A 17,785-nucleotide genomic window follows, 5' to 3' on the forward strand; every position below is an offset into this window, starting at 1 on the left:
CCTTTCATGGTTGTGTTATTATAGGTATGGAGCTAGAAGTTTATGTGTTCAATGATCGGTGTGGTTTCATCATCAGTGATGGTGCATGTGATTGCTTCCTTGTGTATGATAATGACGCCGCCTCCATATCTGTTGGTGCAGTTATGGTATTTCATCTTGCAGCCGATGGATGTTGCTGTGGTGATATCTGGGGTTGATGCAGGAGTGAGCAAGGTCTCTGCAATTAAAATCATGTTGGGGCGAGGGTGGAGGTGGTGTCCTGGACTTATGTGGTGTGTTTGCACAGAGATCTGGCATTGATCAGGAGGCAGCTGAGCTGTTCCAGGGGTGTCTCGGCTTTTGGGGTAGGTGTGTCATTAGTTGCTGCTATGGTCGTCTGTGCTAGGGTGAAGGTGAAAAAGTAGGGCATGCTTAATTTATATGTTACATTCCTGGCAGTAAAAAACATACAAAGCCATTTTTAAATTTGACAAGACTGGATCTCCCATAGGTTGACACTGGTTTACGCTATTACCTTTAATAAATGTGAAATTCAGTTTGATAGTAGTTAGGAAAATGGGTCAAGGACTAATTTTAAGTGTGATTTACAATTCAACTTAATGGTCAACTTGAATATTATATTACTATTTTTGGAAATGCCTCCTTTTTAAGGTTCTCATTTTCCTGACAAAAATGAAAATGTCTTCCTGCCAGTGTACAGCTGTCAAATGACCCTTGATGTCTGACCTGTGATGAGGTTTACATTGCCCCCAGATAGTTGGCAAATGACCCTAGGAGTGGGGAGGGGGACTCTACTCTTGACAGGATAGCCAGGGTGGCAGTGTCCAGCCCCTTCTTGAGATTCAAAGGATGCCACCTTTGAAGGAAGCAAATGAAGCTCACACCTGGTCATGTCTCCTCATTGTCTCTCTGTTCAGGCTGGTACCAAACCTAGTTTGGGTATACAAATTGACCAGATCTGGTATAAGGGTGGACAAAGGCTTGCCCTCTCCCCACAGGCTGGTACTCATCAGAACACTTCTGGATCTGTGAAGATCAAGAGAAGTACTGCCCTGCTGTCTGGAACCTGAAGAAAGTCTGGGTCTGCTTGGCTCACACCCATGACCCCAGAAGTGACTCCAAGGGTCAATTTTCTGACCTCCTGCTTGAGCTACAGGAACACAATAGGCTTCCAGAGGCCTTTCCCTTTAACTGTTCCTCTGAGCAGTACCAACTAGATCTACTCTTGACCCTGCTGCTAGCCTCTGTTGAAGTGAGTACAAATCCACAAGTGGTGCCCCACTGGATCTGGACCCTTGGCTGGTGTTAAAGTGTACTCCTCCTGTCCCCACACTATGAGAGTTGTGACTTAGACACTTTTTTCCAACTTTCTACCTGAAGAACTGTTTGACTACTGCATAAAAACTTTACACATTGCCTCAAAGTTAAGCCTGACTGGATCATCAGAACCCATGTGCTACATGTGCCAAATAGCATTTGTGACATAATCTTGCCCGGTGTATAGTGTGTCTTCCAGATTAATAGTAGGAGCCAAGAGAGGTGCGCACTAGACAGAAGACACGGTCTGAGAGTTATGGCAGAGAGTGTGATGGATATAAGCAGAAGTAACATTCTTGAAAGATCACATTAACCTCATGCTATCCATTTATAAGAACCACATTTAGAGGGCCACAAGGCAGGCAGGACTTGCTGGGCCAAACCAAAGGGGGTGAATCCTTTTAATCGTGATGTCCTGGGGCCTAACCCACCATGGGCTCTGAGCAACTCAGCCAAAAAACCCTTCAGGCTTGACCCTCAGTGGTAGTGCAGTGAGCAGCCCATGACTTATCAAGGGGTAGGTAGATGTAGGGATTGAGCATAGGTTTACAACTCAAAAGGCATTCAATAGCAGAGGTAAATAATTGTCCAGTCAAATACTTTCTTTTAATGAAAAAATAAGCCATTATATATGAACACAAAGTGAAATACAGCGTAGATAAATATACAGATTTCTTGAGGTCAATACTATATTGTTAGAGAGGCAGGTGAATAAGTCCCATTTTCCTCTGCACTTTCTAGTAGTAGAGGTTATTCTCCATTCATGATAGGTGACTTTCAGGTTAGGCCCCCAATAGAAGTATAAGTCTTAGGGGTCCCACTTTGACTCCATCAAAGTCAATAGTGCTCCAGCACATACAGCACTTAGGCCCTACAATCAGTCTTTCCCACTTTTACCAGGCTTGAGGTACCGGAGCCTCAAGGAGAATTCCACACTTGGATGTTGCAGAGGTCTGTAGTGGCTGCTGGTGGTGAGTAGCACTCTCAGCTTTACAGGGGTGGCGGCTGGTTATTTGTGGTGCTCCCTCTGGTGTTGCGGTAGGTTTCTCTTATCCCTCTCGCAGGTAAGCGGCGTTTGTACCGATTACAATGCTTCAGTCACAGTTATGGATAATTGAAGATCACCAAGGTGGCCTTCCCTCTCCAAACCAACGGAACTAGGTCACAATCCTTGCTCTTCACATCACCTCTTGAGGCATACAAGGTCACCAACATTGCCCTGTACATGGGCTATGGTCCGATCTGCATGTCAGTAATTCATTTTTACAGATGGCCCCCTCTGGCATACCAAGTCACTGAGTTTACTCTGAACACGGACTACCACCCAATCGGCACAGCAGTAATGCATTCTTCACAGCAGCCCCCTTTGGTATAGGGGATTGCAGACTTTACTCCTCACATAGAGTTTGACCCAATTAGCAGAGCAGTAATGCTCTCTTCACAGTGGCCACCTCTGGCATATGGGGTCGTCAACTTGAATCTGCACAAGGGCAACGGCCCGAATGGTGCAGCAGCCATTTTTTCACACCTTGCTAAGAGGATCAACTCACCAGCATCCCCCACTGGACCTCGCTCCTTCTAAGGACTCTCATTTTCCTCAAGTACACATTGGTTTTGGACAGCAGACATGCACTGGTGCTCCAAGTTAGGAGGTGTTGGATTTCCTTGGATGATGTCCCCTCACCCAGCAGTGAGACTGGTAGACTTTAGCTCCCAATCCTGGTCACAGGTAGAAGTCTTGCAGAGTTTCTCCTCCTCAACATGCAGCCCAATTGCCTGCTTGATACTTCAGAAGTTTAGGGGCCTAAAGCTCCCCTTCTTACAGTCCCTTCTCAGTCACCAAATGTGATGTAGGGCCTGAGCCTTTGAAGTTTGATGTGCAGGGAATGCTTCCTTTTTAAGTGCTCACACTTCTGTCCTGTCTTCCTCTGAAAACAGTTTTCAAAGCAAGAGCGACTCCAAATCTGGTAGCCCTACAACACTGGGTCCCAGCCCTGCTCTTTATGATTCTCTTCTCAGCCCCATCTCTTTCATAGAATGTGCTAAGGCCCCTTTCTAGTGACTTCTCTCAGAATCAAAAAGCACCATTTGAAGTGACCTGAAGAGCCTGGCTATTCCTTCCTTCAGTGTGTGTCACAACCACCTCTCAGAAATGCAGTGATCCACAAATATGTCTGGGGAGGGACTTTCCTACCTCCTCATGCTCCTCCAGCCAGCCCCTGGTCCTCCTAAAATGGAACCTAGAGTCTTCCATATATTGTACCACTCACAGGAAAACACACAGAGGACACTCATGCAACTGCCAACTCTTTGCACAGTGCCACATACTTGATGTTTAGGTTAGTCAAGCACAGAGTAGCAGAACTTCACATGGGTGGGGCTGTATACCTCACACCAGTGACAATAGTAAAAATACCTGTACTCTCCTACTGATCATTACACAATATGCTGCCCCAGCGAGCTTGCGCTACTTAACGGCTGGGAAGTGCAGTAGCCTTTCATGACCATGAGGGTAGCGCTTTGGGTATCCCTCCAGGTCTAGCAAGACCACAGTTCATGAGATAGGCCTATGTATTGGCACAACACGCATGATCTCAGTTCGGCTATAACTAAAGAGCCAGCACCAGAGTTCTAGATATCATTGCAGAAGAGGCACTCAGGGTGGGGTGCACATCTGTCACCAAGCAAGGGATTTTTCATCCTAACAGAATAACACACCCTACCATTTGCATCACTTAGTGCCACCAATGTCTGACTATGTCCATTGGCTCTAATTAATTGGGTGAGCATGTGGTCATATCTGTCTCCAGCATTATGAATCTATGTACTATATTCTTTATGGTATAAATATAGTAAATTTAGCAGAAATACAGCATAGTGTTATGTACTGAACAACAGTACAGATGCTAAAGCTCAGTTGTGAACTCTCCCCTGCACAATTTCCTTCGCTGCTGTGGAAGCAAAACTGTACCCCAAATTTGAACCACCCCTAAAATTTGACCTCATACTGTTCTTCCACCTTTTGAATTGTGAGTCACGGTGCCTCCCCAAACATCAATTAGCACAGTAAAACAGTTCTATTAAGTAATGGTGCCCACTAAATAATAGAGTTCTTGATCAATAAAAGTGAGAGTTTTATTACAAAATGTAAAGATAAGCAGTACACAGTCAATTGATATCAAGGTTCTTATATGGAAAGTTATTCAGAGCAAATTACAAATTAAAAACAGAAAAACATTTTCAGTCCCAATTAGGAGCATTATCATAAGGAAAGTGGCTCCCATTCCTGGAGGCATAGGAAGGTCTTCTCAAAATCTTTCTCACCCCTATATTCAAGTAGTACTTATACAAATTTCTTACATAGCAAATTACAGAAATTGCAAAATCACATGATGTGAGCAAAAGTATAATTTCTTTAACAAATCAGAACACAAGATTAACACACCTCCTTTCCTTAACACATAGGCACCATCGTAGTTCTCAGAAATAAATATTCAACACCCGCTATGCTAATATCTGTGACGCCGTGCTTAACCGCAGCGTCTCTTCTTTCAGCCGCAGTAGAACGGTGACTCCGAGTATCGGAGCGCCGTCCTCCAAGTTTTTGCACCACATTAACGGCGCGTTTCAGGAAGTGCATTTCGTGCTCTTGGTTGTGTCGTAAATAACCAATTTCCATGACATTTCTTCTTGCTTGTCGGTGGTGGACTCCTCTTGTCTTTTTCCTTCTTTTCTTCTGGTTTCTGTGCACTTCGTCTTTTCTTTCTCCTGGTTTCCATGTTGTCTTCTTGCTGGTATCCAAGTTGTTTTCTTTCTGTTCCTTTTTCCCAGCATGCCTTTTTTTTTATAGTGTTACCTTTTTCCTATTCTTTTCTATGGCCTTTCCCAATCCAAGATGGTGTTGTTTTCTCTTTCCTATGTTGTCACTTCCTGTCTTCCAGTATATAAGTCACTCAGTCCTGATCTGCTTTGTGTTGCAAACACTTCCTTCTGGTGGTGATCCTCACTCCTGTTCGTCGTGTTTTCTCCAGTTCCTGTTGCTCTGATTGAGATTTTTTCCTTATTTTTGTCTTTTTTTTACTCTTGCTTTTTTCTCTTTCAGGAGTTCCTGTTTTGAGGTTTTTTCCCACGTTAATTGGGGTTTTTCTCTCTTGGACTCCTTCTGGAGGGTACGGTCTGCTTAGGTGTTTCCTGTCAAGCAGCACCGTGGCTACTAGAAAGGGTCGCCCTTATCTTGGTCAGTCCAGAACCAGCAGAAGACCAGCAGCTCTTTCAAATCCGTCAGGCAAAGGTGAGAAGCATCATGAAGATCGTGACAATGTCATCCGGGGATGTTCCAACTATTATAAAACATTGCACAATAAAAACTTTTAGTGAATCAATAGATTAGTGCTCAGAGCAGAAGGCAGTGGAAGAGACATTGACAAACATTATAAGTCATTGAGAACAGGGAAAAGTTCATTGAAAGCAATGTAATCATAACCGTGGAAGTAAACTTGTGCAATTCATCTTGACTGTGCAATGTGAATTTAATGTCTCATAGTTTTTACTATGCTCTTATTACATTCTTTAATATATGCATGCTATTCTTCACTCTAATCATGCACATAGACCCATTTATTAGTTTTAGTCTAATTCTTAATTTGAGCAATAATTTTCAGAAATGTACCATACGTAACACCATTATTAGAGACCACAACCTCCAGTGTAGGCAAATCTTCCAACATCACATTGAAGTCCAACGAATAAGGAGACAAATTCTTAGTGGTATTAAATATACTAACAAACACTGAACACAACAAACTGTATGAAATGGGAAGTTGCATGTATTTGAAATCCGTACATGCAGAAGAAAGAAGCAAATCATAAATAAAACAAATCCTGAACTTCATGATATCAGAATGCTAGTGTATCATTTTAGTATAAAAAATATCTTGAAATGCACCTAAGAAACTTTCATTGTGATTTAAAGCATTATATTTCACTTTATTATGTACTGAAGTTAATTCAACTGTTGTGGAAACATGTCCCATGGGCGACAGTAAGTACAAGAAGAGGCTAGCTAAGGGACATATTTAGAGTTTGGCAGCCAGGCAATTATGTCACAAATGTGACAGATAACCAGAAATCAAGTCCACATTTTTATGATTTCCATAGGATATAATGAAATCGTAATACAGTCGACGGGATATCCGTCATATTGGTGATGGAGTAACCCCATCCGCCAAACTCTAAATCAGGCCCTAGGTTTATTAATATTATTAATAAAACAATTAAACCACATTTTTACAGCATTTCCTGTACTCCATCTTCTATTAAGACAAAAATTTTATTCTGAGACTCAAAATTCAAAATTAACAAAAACTGTCTTAAAAATATCTATCTTTTCCTATTATTTTTCTTAAAACAGTAATCAAAAGCAAACATTTTCAAAACAATCAGTTTTTCAAGCATCATTCAGTTCATGCTCTCAGCAGGTTTCTTTCATTTTACTCACTAGAACAAAATCAATCTCATTAGACCTTCACACTTTAACACTTTTCAAGTTGGTTGTTCTCCAAATTCACTTTCAAAGCTGTACCAGCAATGATTTAATAGATTGTAGATCTATGTCTCCTGACACTATACCTAGATATACCCATTCAGGTGATACATACTTTCTATTTGAGTTTCCCCTTTCTTTTAGCAACCAGTGATTCACTTTCAATATATTTTTAATCTAGTTGAATTACTTCAGAACTTTCATTGATTGGCTTTAGTTTTTTCTTGTTTCTCTGGTTAACGGTGCTTTCATTTGAGAGTTATTTTCAACAATTTGTTTCCCTTCTGTTCCCACTGTTCTCCCTTTTCTATTTGTTTCTCTACTCATTGATGTATTTGAACCCTGTTCAATCCCATCTGTATGAATCACTGTGAACTGTTTTATTTCTCTGTGGGTTCTTGTAACTGAGATCTTCAACAGCAGCCTTACATTGTTTGGATCAAAGACTACTACTTCTTGTTGTCACTCATGCCTTTGACTTTGCCGTTGCATCAGCTCCTCTCTCTATTCCCTGCTTTGAAACTGGAAAGCAGCACTACTGGCAAAGGTACTAGGTTGTTCACCAGAATTTGTAAATTCCATGATTTGGATTTTTATAACTTCATTATCTTCACCTGTTTCAAATTTTGTACCACACACACACATACACACACACACACCATTTGGATCCACACTGTGAACATGAGGTTGACTTTGTAAACCAGTGGTTGTTTTCAAAACTTCTATAATTGCTGCCTTCACTTTTTTTGTGTGTGAGCAGTGTTGATTCACAGTTGGATTCTTGCACATTACACTGCAGTGTTTGTGTCAAAATCACCTGATGAAGCCCACACCAGCACTCCACCAGGCAACTGTCCTTGGTGTGTTTTTGGATCATTATCCAGGGTTTAATCCATGGAAAAGTATGTCTTTTGTTGCTTCAGTTGCCACAATCACCTGATGAAAAACATGTTTCACTATATCAGCCAGAACTTTGCAGTAATCTAGCACATTGTCATCAGTTACTGACACTAATGCAGCTGAAGAAATGTAAGTCAGTCTATTTGTTCTGCCCATGGGCACCTCATGAGGTGACAGACCAGTCTGTTTGTCAGGGATATAACTACTCCTGCTGGTCCACCACCACCACCAACACAGTCAGTGATAGCAGCCCGGCTGCAGGGGCAGAGGATGGAGACTGCCTGGGCAGAGTACCAATGGCTGGAGGAGGGTGAGGCACATGCCCCTGCCCAGGGCCTCAGTTCCTCCAGTCAGCTGCCTGCATCTCAATCCTCAAGGCCAAATCAATGGCAGCAATACCAGCAGTTGGCAACTGCCCTCACTTGTACCACCATTGCTGCCCCCCGACCCCCTGTTCTAACACTGGATTATGCATGAGCTTGTACAATTGGGCCTTCGGATGGCACGCCTTGAGGCACAGAAACAAAAACTGCAGACCCTCACAGAGAATGTCCTTTTCTAAGCCCTTTTTGTTTATTGTTTTGGTGGGAGGGACTTTTGTTGTCGGTGAATTTAGGGGACTTGCGAAGGGACTCAGGTATTTTTGTTGGACTTTTTAGACATTTGCTGGGGATGGGGTGATTTGTTTGAGTAGAGAAGTAGGCCCCTTCTATGTAGAGAGGGTGGGTTTTCTTAAAACTGAAATTTATAAGGGTTACTCTTATACCTTATGCCTGAAATAGTTTTTGTGTTTTACTTTTACTTTGCACTGCTGCTGCAGCATGTTTTCCAAATATCAAAGTGCATACCAATTAGTTATAGCTAGTTATACCCTTTTCCTACTACCCTGTGTAACTATATTGACCATTAGGGGATATGCTGCCATTTGCTTTTTTTAGACGCAGCATTCTTGACTTGGTTTCCCAAAACTTATTGGCTTCTGAACTCCAGTTTTTCTGACTCATTTTGCTGTCTTTTAGGTTTCTATGCACTATACCACAGCTGATCAGTGGTAAAGTGCAGGTGCTTTGTGCTCTTGGTAACATTGGCTTATCCCCAATTTGCCTTCTGAATTTACTCTTAAGTCCCTAGTAAAGTGCACTATATGCGCCCAGGACCTGTAAATTAAAAGCTATTAGTGGGCTTATAGCACAGATTGTACCACTCACTATGGTAGCCTTCAAACATGTCTTCCCCCGCCACTACAGAGCCTGCATGTGCAGTTTTTAACTGCCATTTTGAATTGGCAAGTGTCCACACTTACCAGGCCCTTACCTTCCCTTTTATTTCATATGTCACCCCTAAGGTAGGCCAGTGTATTTAAAAAAGTTGTACTGTTTAGTTCAACCTGTCCAGGTACTGAAAACATCTTAAATTCATTTTTCACTGCTGCACACCCTATTGCACCCATAGCTTTCCAATTGGGAAGAGACAGAAATATGGAGTTAGATGTCTCTGGACTGACAGAATTTAAAAGCACAACTTAAGGTGAAGTCGGATTTTAAATTCTAAGTCTGAAAATGCCACTTTTAAAAAGTAGCCATTTTTTTACTTTAACCATTTTGCCTTAGTCAATATCTGAATACACGTCTGGGGTAGATGACGTTGGGCTTCCTGCATTCCCTCTAGAAAGTCACACACAAAGGGGATTTGGGTGTGACTTTGGCATCCTGATAGCCCATCATCTGGCTGATGGGTCTTCCTGGACTAGTTGGGAGGGAGGAGCTGACATCTGCACCTGTAAGGGGCTGGGCCTCCCCTCATACAAAGAGCTACATATCCCCCTGTAGAGTGTCCCGAGCCAGGGAGGAAGGGAAAGGACCTTATGCTCTTCAAAGGCCTCTTTTTTAGTCTCCCCCACTTCATAGAAACATTTTGTTATAAGTACTGGCCAACAAGCCCCACCAAATCAGTTCACTTTTGGGGCACAAGGAGACTGCCAAGAAGAGGATCCTCTGCTGCCAGGTGGGACTGCCATTTTGGTAACTGCTCTATTCTGTTGGCCTGCTGCGTACTGGACACTATGCTGCTAGGTGGGACTGCTACTTTGTAACTTGCTCTGCTGTGTTGGCCCACTGCCTCTTGCAGCGAGGACTACTCCTACTCTACAAACTCAAGGGACATTTCAAGTGACTCCAAGGGCTTGTTGGCTGGCCCCCCCATTGAAAATCTCAGGGCCATCAAAATATTTAACTACCCACCACTGCTGCGGGATCCTGCCTATTGTGATTCTGGCAGCTGTGCGTTTCGACCAGGAACTGTGTGTCTGACTGCTCTGTGTGTGTGACACGTTACACCCACTCAGTGCATGTGAGCATATCCTCATTGTACGCCCAGCGTATGTTGAGCGATTTCCAGAATTTCACAAGTAAGCACAGGTGAGTGTTCTTCGCCTACCCGCCCAGTGTCTGCTGAGCACTTTCCTACATTTAACAAATCAGCATGGGTGAGTGCGCCTTCGCTTACCCACTCAGTGTCTGGCTCGGCCTCAGCCACTGAAACTGAGGGCACCTTCATGTAGCCGTCCAGACACCAACAAGATACACTGAGTGGGGGGGCAGTGCAGACTGCATACCCTCCGTGTGCATATTTACTCCACGCGACCCCACACTGCAGCTCTGGGCTGTGTTTTGTATTCTCTAGTTCCGCATCAACTTTCCAATCCCGGGAGGCCGTTACCCAGTTTTGAATCTGGGAAACTGAGGTCCCCTGTAAATCTAAATCATTTAATTCAGGAGACCTCATTAGAACTATAACTGCAAATGCTTTTCTAGCACTTCCCTGAAGGGACATTACTGTAACTCCCGTAAAGGGAGTGCCCGCATCTTTTTGAGCACTGTGATTTTCAATACTACGCTTGAAGCATGATAACTTATGCAAATGTAAATGGAGTTTTGCCATTTTGTTTTTATTTTAAACAGATAAATAATCTCTATTTTCAACACTAGTGTGGAGTCATTTTGTGGTATATTCACTGTGTTACTGTACTTTGTGCGCACAAATACTTTACACATTGCCTCATAAGTTACGCCTGACTACTCTGTGCTAAGAGGGTAAGCAAAGGTTAACTTAGGGTGTGCATCTGACTTACCCTGACTAGGATTGTGGTCCCTACTTGGACAGCGTGTACATCTCTGCCAATTAGAGACCCAGCTGCTAACAGCTATATATTGTCCACAACAACCTAGAAAAACAAGAATGTACTTATCTGCAGGAGACGTTAATTGATTACTAACTAAACAAGTTCACTTCGCTCCATGGTTCTCTTACCTGAATAGATGAAGTGATGGGTACTACCTCTATCTCTTCCGTGCTGCAGGGTTTCCCAAGGTGCCTACTTAATGGTAGTGGTAGTGCACTAACAGTCAAGGGACTACAAGAGAGGTCCCGCTCCCGCCTAGGTGAGCTCCAACTTTAGGATTAACCAAAAGGATTATCCATCACAGGCAACTAAATTGAAAGAAAAACACAGAGTTAGTGGGTTATACATTTACTTCATAGCTTTAGGAAGACTGAGACCAGACTTCTATCACCATGACACAACAAAAAATACCAGATATTGTACCAAAAAACTAACAATAGTAAATTACTCTGAGCAATGGGGAGCACAGAATTTAATAAGAACGAAAGGTACAAAATCCTCAAGTCAGGAAAAGTATACTCAAAGAGTGGAGTGGACAAGGTTAAGTGTTTACGCAACACCAGGCATGAATGATGATCCAAACTTTAACAAATGATGTTCTTCTACAGTATATCTAAAATATATGGATCCCTTTTATGCATGGCTGGGTAAGTGGGGTTATTGTGGGTCATTACTCAGGTAATAGAAGATCCCACAGTGAGTTGGTCTTGCATCACCACATCCCCTTCCAATTGTATAATTAATTTGATGTAAATTAAGTCACACCTCAATAAATCACAAATCCCGGGGCAAGAGCATTAGTGGTTTGATAAATGGATGGGAAAGAGGATTTGGGAAAAGGTGTGAGTTAGACAAACACTATACAACATAACAATATTCATCTAGGTGATGAGCAGCACATCATCATTAATCTGTCGTGGAAGGAACGGAAGAAATATGTATGACACAGTTCAGTTAAATGTATTGCAAATAGGCCTTCAGCCCCAGTAACCCAAGTTTGAAAAATACAAATTATGGAGGAGTGAAATGAACCCACCCAGTTCTAAAAATTATGATTGTTTAAAGTAAAATAATACTGTATTTTTAAATTGGGTGGTCCGTCTGCATTCTTCTTGGAAATGAATGTCTATCACCCTTCGGTGCCTGGCTGAACCAGTCCGGTAGGTAAACAGGAGCACTGAGCTTTCGCCGTATGTCGTGCAGGAGCGGAGAAGGCCTGTGGATTGTAAGACAGAAACTGTATTGTAGAGTCAAGGAGAAAGACAGAGGGAAGGTAAGCTTCATGAGGAGTGTCACAAGGAGACTCAGAGGCAGAGCAAGAACATAAAAGTAGTTTCACATGTGCGAGAAGTGCAGCACGCACACTCAGCAGCATTTCTCAAATCAATGAACCTCTCCAGTCCACAGAGCTGAGTATTAGGACTCAGAGTCATTATCCTCATGGTTTCCCTTTAAAGTTGATAACTTCCTTCTTCTGGCTAGTCCCACCCTGAGGCCTTCTATCCTTCTCCTGACTCCAAGAAACTCTGTCCCACTGGCACCCAAGAGAGGTAAACCTATAGTGCACTGCTGTTGAAGTTGAGAAACAGAATTGGAGCATTTTGTGTTAATATGTGTTTGTTAATCAAAGTGACTGGTCTGGTCTCTGAGGAACCAGAAAAAAAGGAATGGATACTGCAGGTAAATTTTGCTAAGTTTGAAAGGACCAATCACCTTCAGGTAAAATGATCACCTATCAAGTCCCAAACATAGCAAATCATCGAAATCAAGTTTCCAAATTATTTGAACAGCTTCCCTCACTGATTTCCACCATGTACATCATCAATCATCACTCACAATAACTCAATAACATATCATCACTCATTGGTGCAATAGTTTGTCAACTTCTCTAATCCAAGCGTGGTGGTAGGTACACAATTGTATGTTCTCTTTGCAGCAAGCAACACATTGGAATTTGACAGTCTTGTAAATCAATGATCTTTTGAGGCAGCCCTGCTAGGTGATGGAAAAAAGGATAGGCATGACAGGGAGGCAGGCATTGTCTCCAATGTCCTAAAGGGATTGGGAAGGCTTCTCTGCTGCACACTGTTCCATCTCCAATCCGGCCATACATGTGTCTAAAAATGGTGGGGCAGCATAAGTCAGACACAATCATAATGCTTCACTAACAATGTCCTTTAATTTGGCAAAGATATACGTTTGACAACAAACAATTACAAAGCATTATGGTGGCATACCTAGTCAGGAAAGTAGAGATGGTCTTCAAAATCAGGTGGTTCACCCAGAAGATGATCAGCTAACACACATGAGGCTGACCAATCATCCTCGTCATCCTCCTGTGCTGCTTCAGGAACAGTGTAATGATGTGGTATGAAGTGTTGGTACCTTGTGATCATGGTCAATCTCTTCACGTTTTGAGGAGGAAAACTGGTCCTTCTAACTTTGACAACTGCACCAGCTGCACCAAACATATGCTCAGCAGACATACTGGCTATAGGGCAAGCCAGATACTTTATTGTCAGCTTGCTAAGCACAAGACATTGACGCATCATCTCATACCAATACACCAATGGGTTTTGATCCACATAGAACTCTTTTGGGCCCTCCAGATACTCCTCTAATATCCTATCAAGTGTCACTGGTACTGACACGTTCTCTTTACCATCTCTTCTGCGCTGAATTTAAGACCTGCCACTTCAGACTAAGCCAATGGAGAGGTTGGGGCAAATCCCTCTGTTCCTGTAGTTGTTGCCAGTATTATTGTTTCTGGTTTTGGCTGCTGTGGGACAAGATTGCCCTCCCTGGAATTTGAAGGTGGTAGCCCAGAACTTCTGCCCGAGAGTGGGACTCTAGTAATTTCCAGCCATTATTCTTCCAGGTCTCTTGCTTGCTCACCAATCCCAATCCACCTCTTGTATTTTGAAACATCCCCTTCAGAAAAAGGAATGAAAGTGGCCAGATTGTTTTTGTACCATGGATCAAGTGGCATGGTACAGATGTACGCTCATGTGATATCCTTTTGCAGCCTGGTATTAACAGCCAAACGAATAATTAAAGTCTCAGCCAAGGCATGAGCTTCTTCATTTTCATTCAACAGCAGATGCACTAACAGGATAGCTTGGCCCATTGTACTGTCCTCCTTGCTGACATCCTGTGTGGGAACCCCAAAAGGAAGTCACATCTGTCAGGCATTTGACTAGGCCCCATTTGTCTATATCTATGGTCATAGTTTTTCCAATTGCATCCCCTCTTTTTTTAATGATATAGTCATTGATCTGTCTGTACTGCTCAAACAGACATTGCTACATGTAATAGGTCAAGTTCCAACATGTTGGCACCTCCTGCATGAGGGCTTTTACTGGTACTCTATTAGCACACTGAATAATCCTCAACTTCTTCTAGGCTTTAAAAGAATGGCTGAAATGAGTGCAGATTCCTCTGAAGGTGGTCATTTTGTTGCTGGCTACATCTTTTATTTTTAGAAAGTCCTGCACAACTAAGTTGATTCAAGGCACCAAACACAGGACCCTGAAATAGCCATCCTCTGACATGGCCTTGACTAGATTACTATCATTATCTGTGGCAAGGAATCCAATTCTGAGAACTATGGGTGACAGCTATTCACACACCTTGCTTCTAAAGTCTTCCAAGATGTTTACAGCTATATGGGATTTCTCCACGCTGAACATGGCTACTGTTGCATGCTGTTGAATGCCCTTAAAAGTATCTCCAGCACTGAGACCTGTAGATAACTGTTGCCTAATCCCTGCGAAAGATGTTCAGTGTGTAGTGATATACATGTAATCAGTTGCTTAAAAACTGGTCCATATGTCTTTCATCAGATGGATAGTGTGAATACCGCTTTGCTGCAAAGCTTGTCCAACAAATTGCAGCACATCATGATGGAGTCCTGGAACAGCAACTCTGGCAAAATAGGTCTGACTGGAAACCTTCAATTTTGGGCCCATGGCCACCACAAATTCTAAAAATCCCATTCCTTCCACAAAAGAAAAAGGAAGAAGGTCCTGCACTAACATTTTAGCCATCTTCCCATTGTACAAACGTGTTTTTGGGTGGTTGTGGCCGTAGGGCCCTCCTGCTTAAACAATCTCATAACAGTAGACTGAATTTTCTTCTTTTCTGGGCCCACTAATGCTGGTTACTTCTGAATAGTAGGAGGTGATAGCCTCAAAGTGCATCTTGGGACAGTCACTGTGTGCCATGGTGCCATATTTAGGTCACTGAGGAGGGTGATACTGATGGTGACAGGGCTGCTTTGCATACAGATGTCACCCTCTTCTTCCTCACCTCCCACAATGTTTGAAGCAGAGGATTCCCTGTTCTCCTCAATTTCTTCACCACCACTTGCAGCAATTTTTCAAGGTGATCCTCCTACTGGAATATGTAATGTTTTTCATATGGATAGTTTGGCCTCCAGTACCATAGTGTGAACCACACTTACCTCAACAAATGTTCATGTGGCAATTGGAACATATTGCAATCTCACCCTCCTGTTTGCTAATCATAAAAAACTCTCAAACTAGTGAGGAGAACGTTCTTAGTGTGCCACTGACAATGCCTGAAGACAAACTGGAGGTAGGTGGGTGTGTCGTTGATTGCCTCGCTGCACTGCATACTTCTGTGGTAGGAGATGATGCATGTCTCAGCAGGGGCCTTACAAATATGGGAGCGGGCGCTGATGGTGCTACCTGTGCCACATCCCTCGAGGCAGGTTGAAAAACTGGGGTATTTTCAGCCTCTTCTGGGCCATCTTCCATAACAATAACTGGCTCTTCCTCCTCCTCCTGAACCTCTTCCTCTCCTGAAATTCTAAGGCTTTCAGGAACGTTTCTTTTCCTTTGCTTCTCATGGCATGTATTGGACTCTGCCGGAGTCCAATCCTTGCCCAGATCATCATCAGAAGGGGTGCTTGGAGAGGATGGTGGAGTGTCCTTCCTTTTTCTTGCAGGAGATCTGGGAGCCAATGATTCTAAAAGTGGAGGCTCTTGCTCTGCAGGAAGCTCAACCTCCTGTTCTGCTCCACCATCAGGAAGATCTACTGTTGCTGGCTGTGGCTGCTGCAGACAAAGACAATATAATTTAGTATGGTTGGTTACTTAGGTTTTTATCATAACTAATTACCAAAAACATATCCAACCATTTTTAAGTTAAATCACACCACCATTACATACAATTTCATTTCCAGTAAGGATAACAACATTGCTTTAGGTTCATCTATTCTAAGGGAGACACCTGTGGCAGTCAGGGAGGTGCATGGGGAAATCAAATAATGAAATGGAATAATCCTTAACAAATGAAGGCTGGTGTGTGCCTATGGCAGGCAGGAGGCCATAGGGGGACTAATACCTAAAAAAATCAATGCTGTTGTGTGGCTGTGTTCCTATGGAAGTCAGGGGTAGATGGATGAAGGCAAAATGCACAACAAAAAAAAGAAATAAAATTAAAAAGAAAATAAAAAAATATGATTGCAAAATTCAAATTAAAAGTCAAAATAAAAAATAAAAAATAAAATAAATTAAAAAATAAAAATAATTGCTGATGTTTGTACTATGTCAGTATGAAAAATCCATTAGGAGGCATAGAGGTGCGGGTGAAAAATACAATAAAATACATGTAATATATAGCACTGTTCATCATAATCATATTCATAATATACATATACTACAGTGATCGTCAGGCATATCATTAAACTGATATCAGGGGAAAGTGTAAAAATAAACAAAAGCAAAAAGCCATAGCCCTCTCCTATAAATCTCCATAGAAAAGGGCTTTGAAAACTGGAATTAAGGGTGCTGCACAAAAAGGCCACTGACCACATGGTCAGCCAACAACAGCAAGCAAGGAGGCATGGAGAACAAAGAACACATGTAAGCCTATGGCAAAAGCACACTGACTGGCTGCACAAAATTGCCGCAGGCCATATGGTCCAACAACAACAGCGAGCAAGGAAGCATAGAGAACAAAGAACACATGCAAGCCTACGGCAAACACACTTGCTGGCTACACAAAGACCACCAGAAATGTGGTCAACCAACAAGCAAGGGGGCATGGAAAACAAAGTACACATTCAGGCCTATGGACACCGACTACACAAACTGGCCCCTGGTCACCTGGCATGGAGAACAATGACAAATGGTGGCCTGTCGAAAACGCACTCACACACCCAGGCTGGGCAAATGAGGCATGGTAACTTTGAAGGAAATACTACCATTAATTCAGCAATGCCAAACATGATAATTAACTGATTTTTTTTTTACAACAATACACATCCTCTTATGGCATCAAGTATTATCCCACATATACACTTTTTGCAGAAAAGCTTTTGAAATACAAACAATAACCCACATTTTTAATTAAATCCAATGCCCTAAATGATAATTTAATTAAAAAAACATATAAGACAAAAACACTTCTTTCATGCACTGATGACTAGTATTGGGCCAACTGGCTGGATGGCCCAATGGCAGACTAGACCACATAGTAAAATAAATGAATATTGCTATTGTAACAAAAATGGAGAAAAGGTACTAAACTGTCCAATATTTTTCCTTTGCGAAAGATGAAAAATGAAATGCAAAAAATAACTAGGCCTCAGCCGAAACTCCAGGACAGCCAGCATTAAGAAATTTAAAAATTAATTAAAAGTATAACGAAATACTAGTGCATGACCTATGAAACAAACAACATTCTTATACATTCGTTTTTTAACTTACTTGTGATAGTACAAAAACAAAGGGCCTAATTTGGACTTCAGTGGACTGGTTACTCCATCACAACGGTGATGGATATCCCATCCACCAAAATCTAAATCCCATTGTTTCCTG

This window comes from Pleurodeles waltl, chromosome 2_1 (assembly GCF_031143425.1).
Source record: "Pleurodeles waltl isolate 20211129_DDA chromosome 2_1, aPleWal1.hap1.20221129, whole genome shotgun sequence".
Classification (NCBI taxonomy): Eukaryota; Metazoa; Chordata; class Amphibia; order Caudata; family Salamandridae; genus Pleurodeles; species Pleurodeles waltl.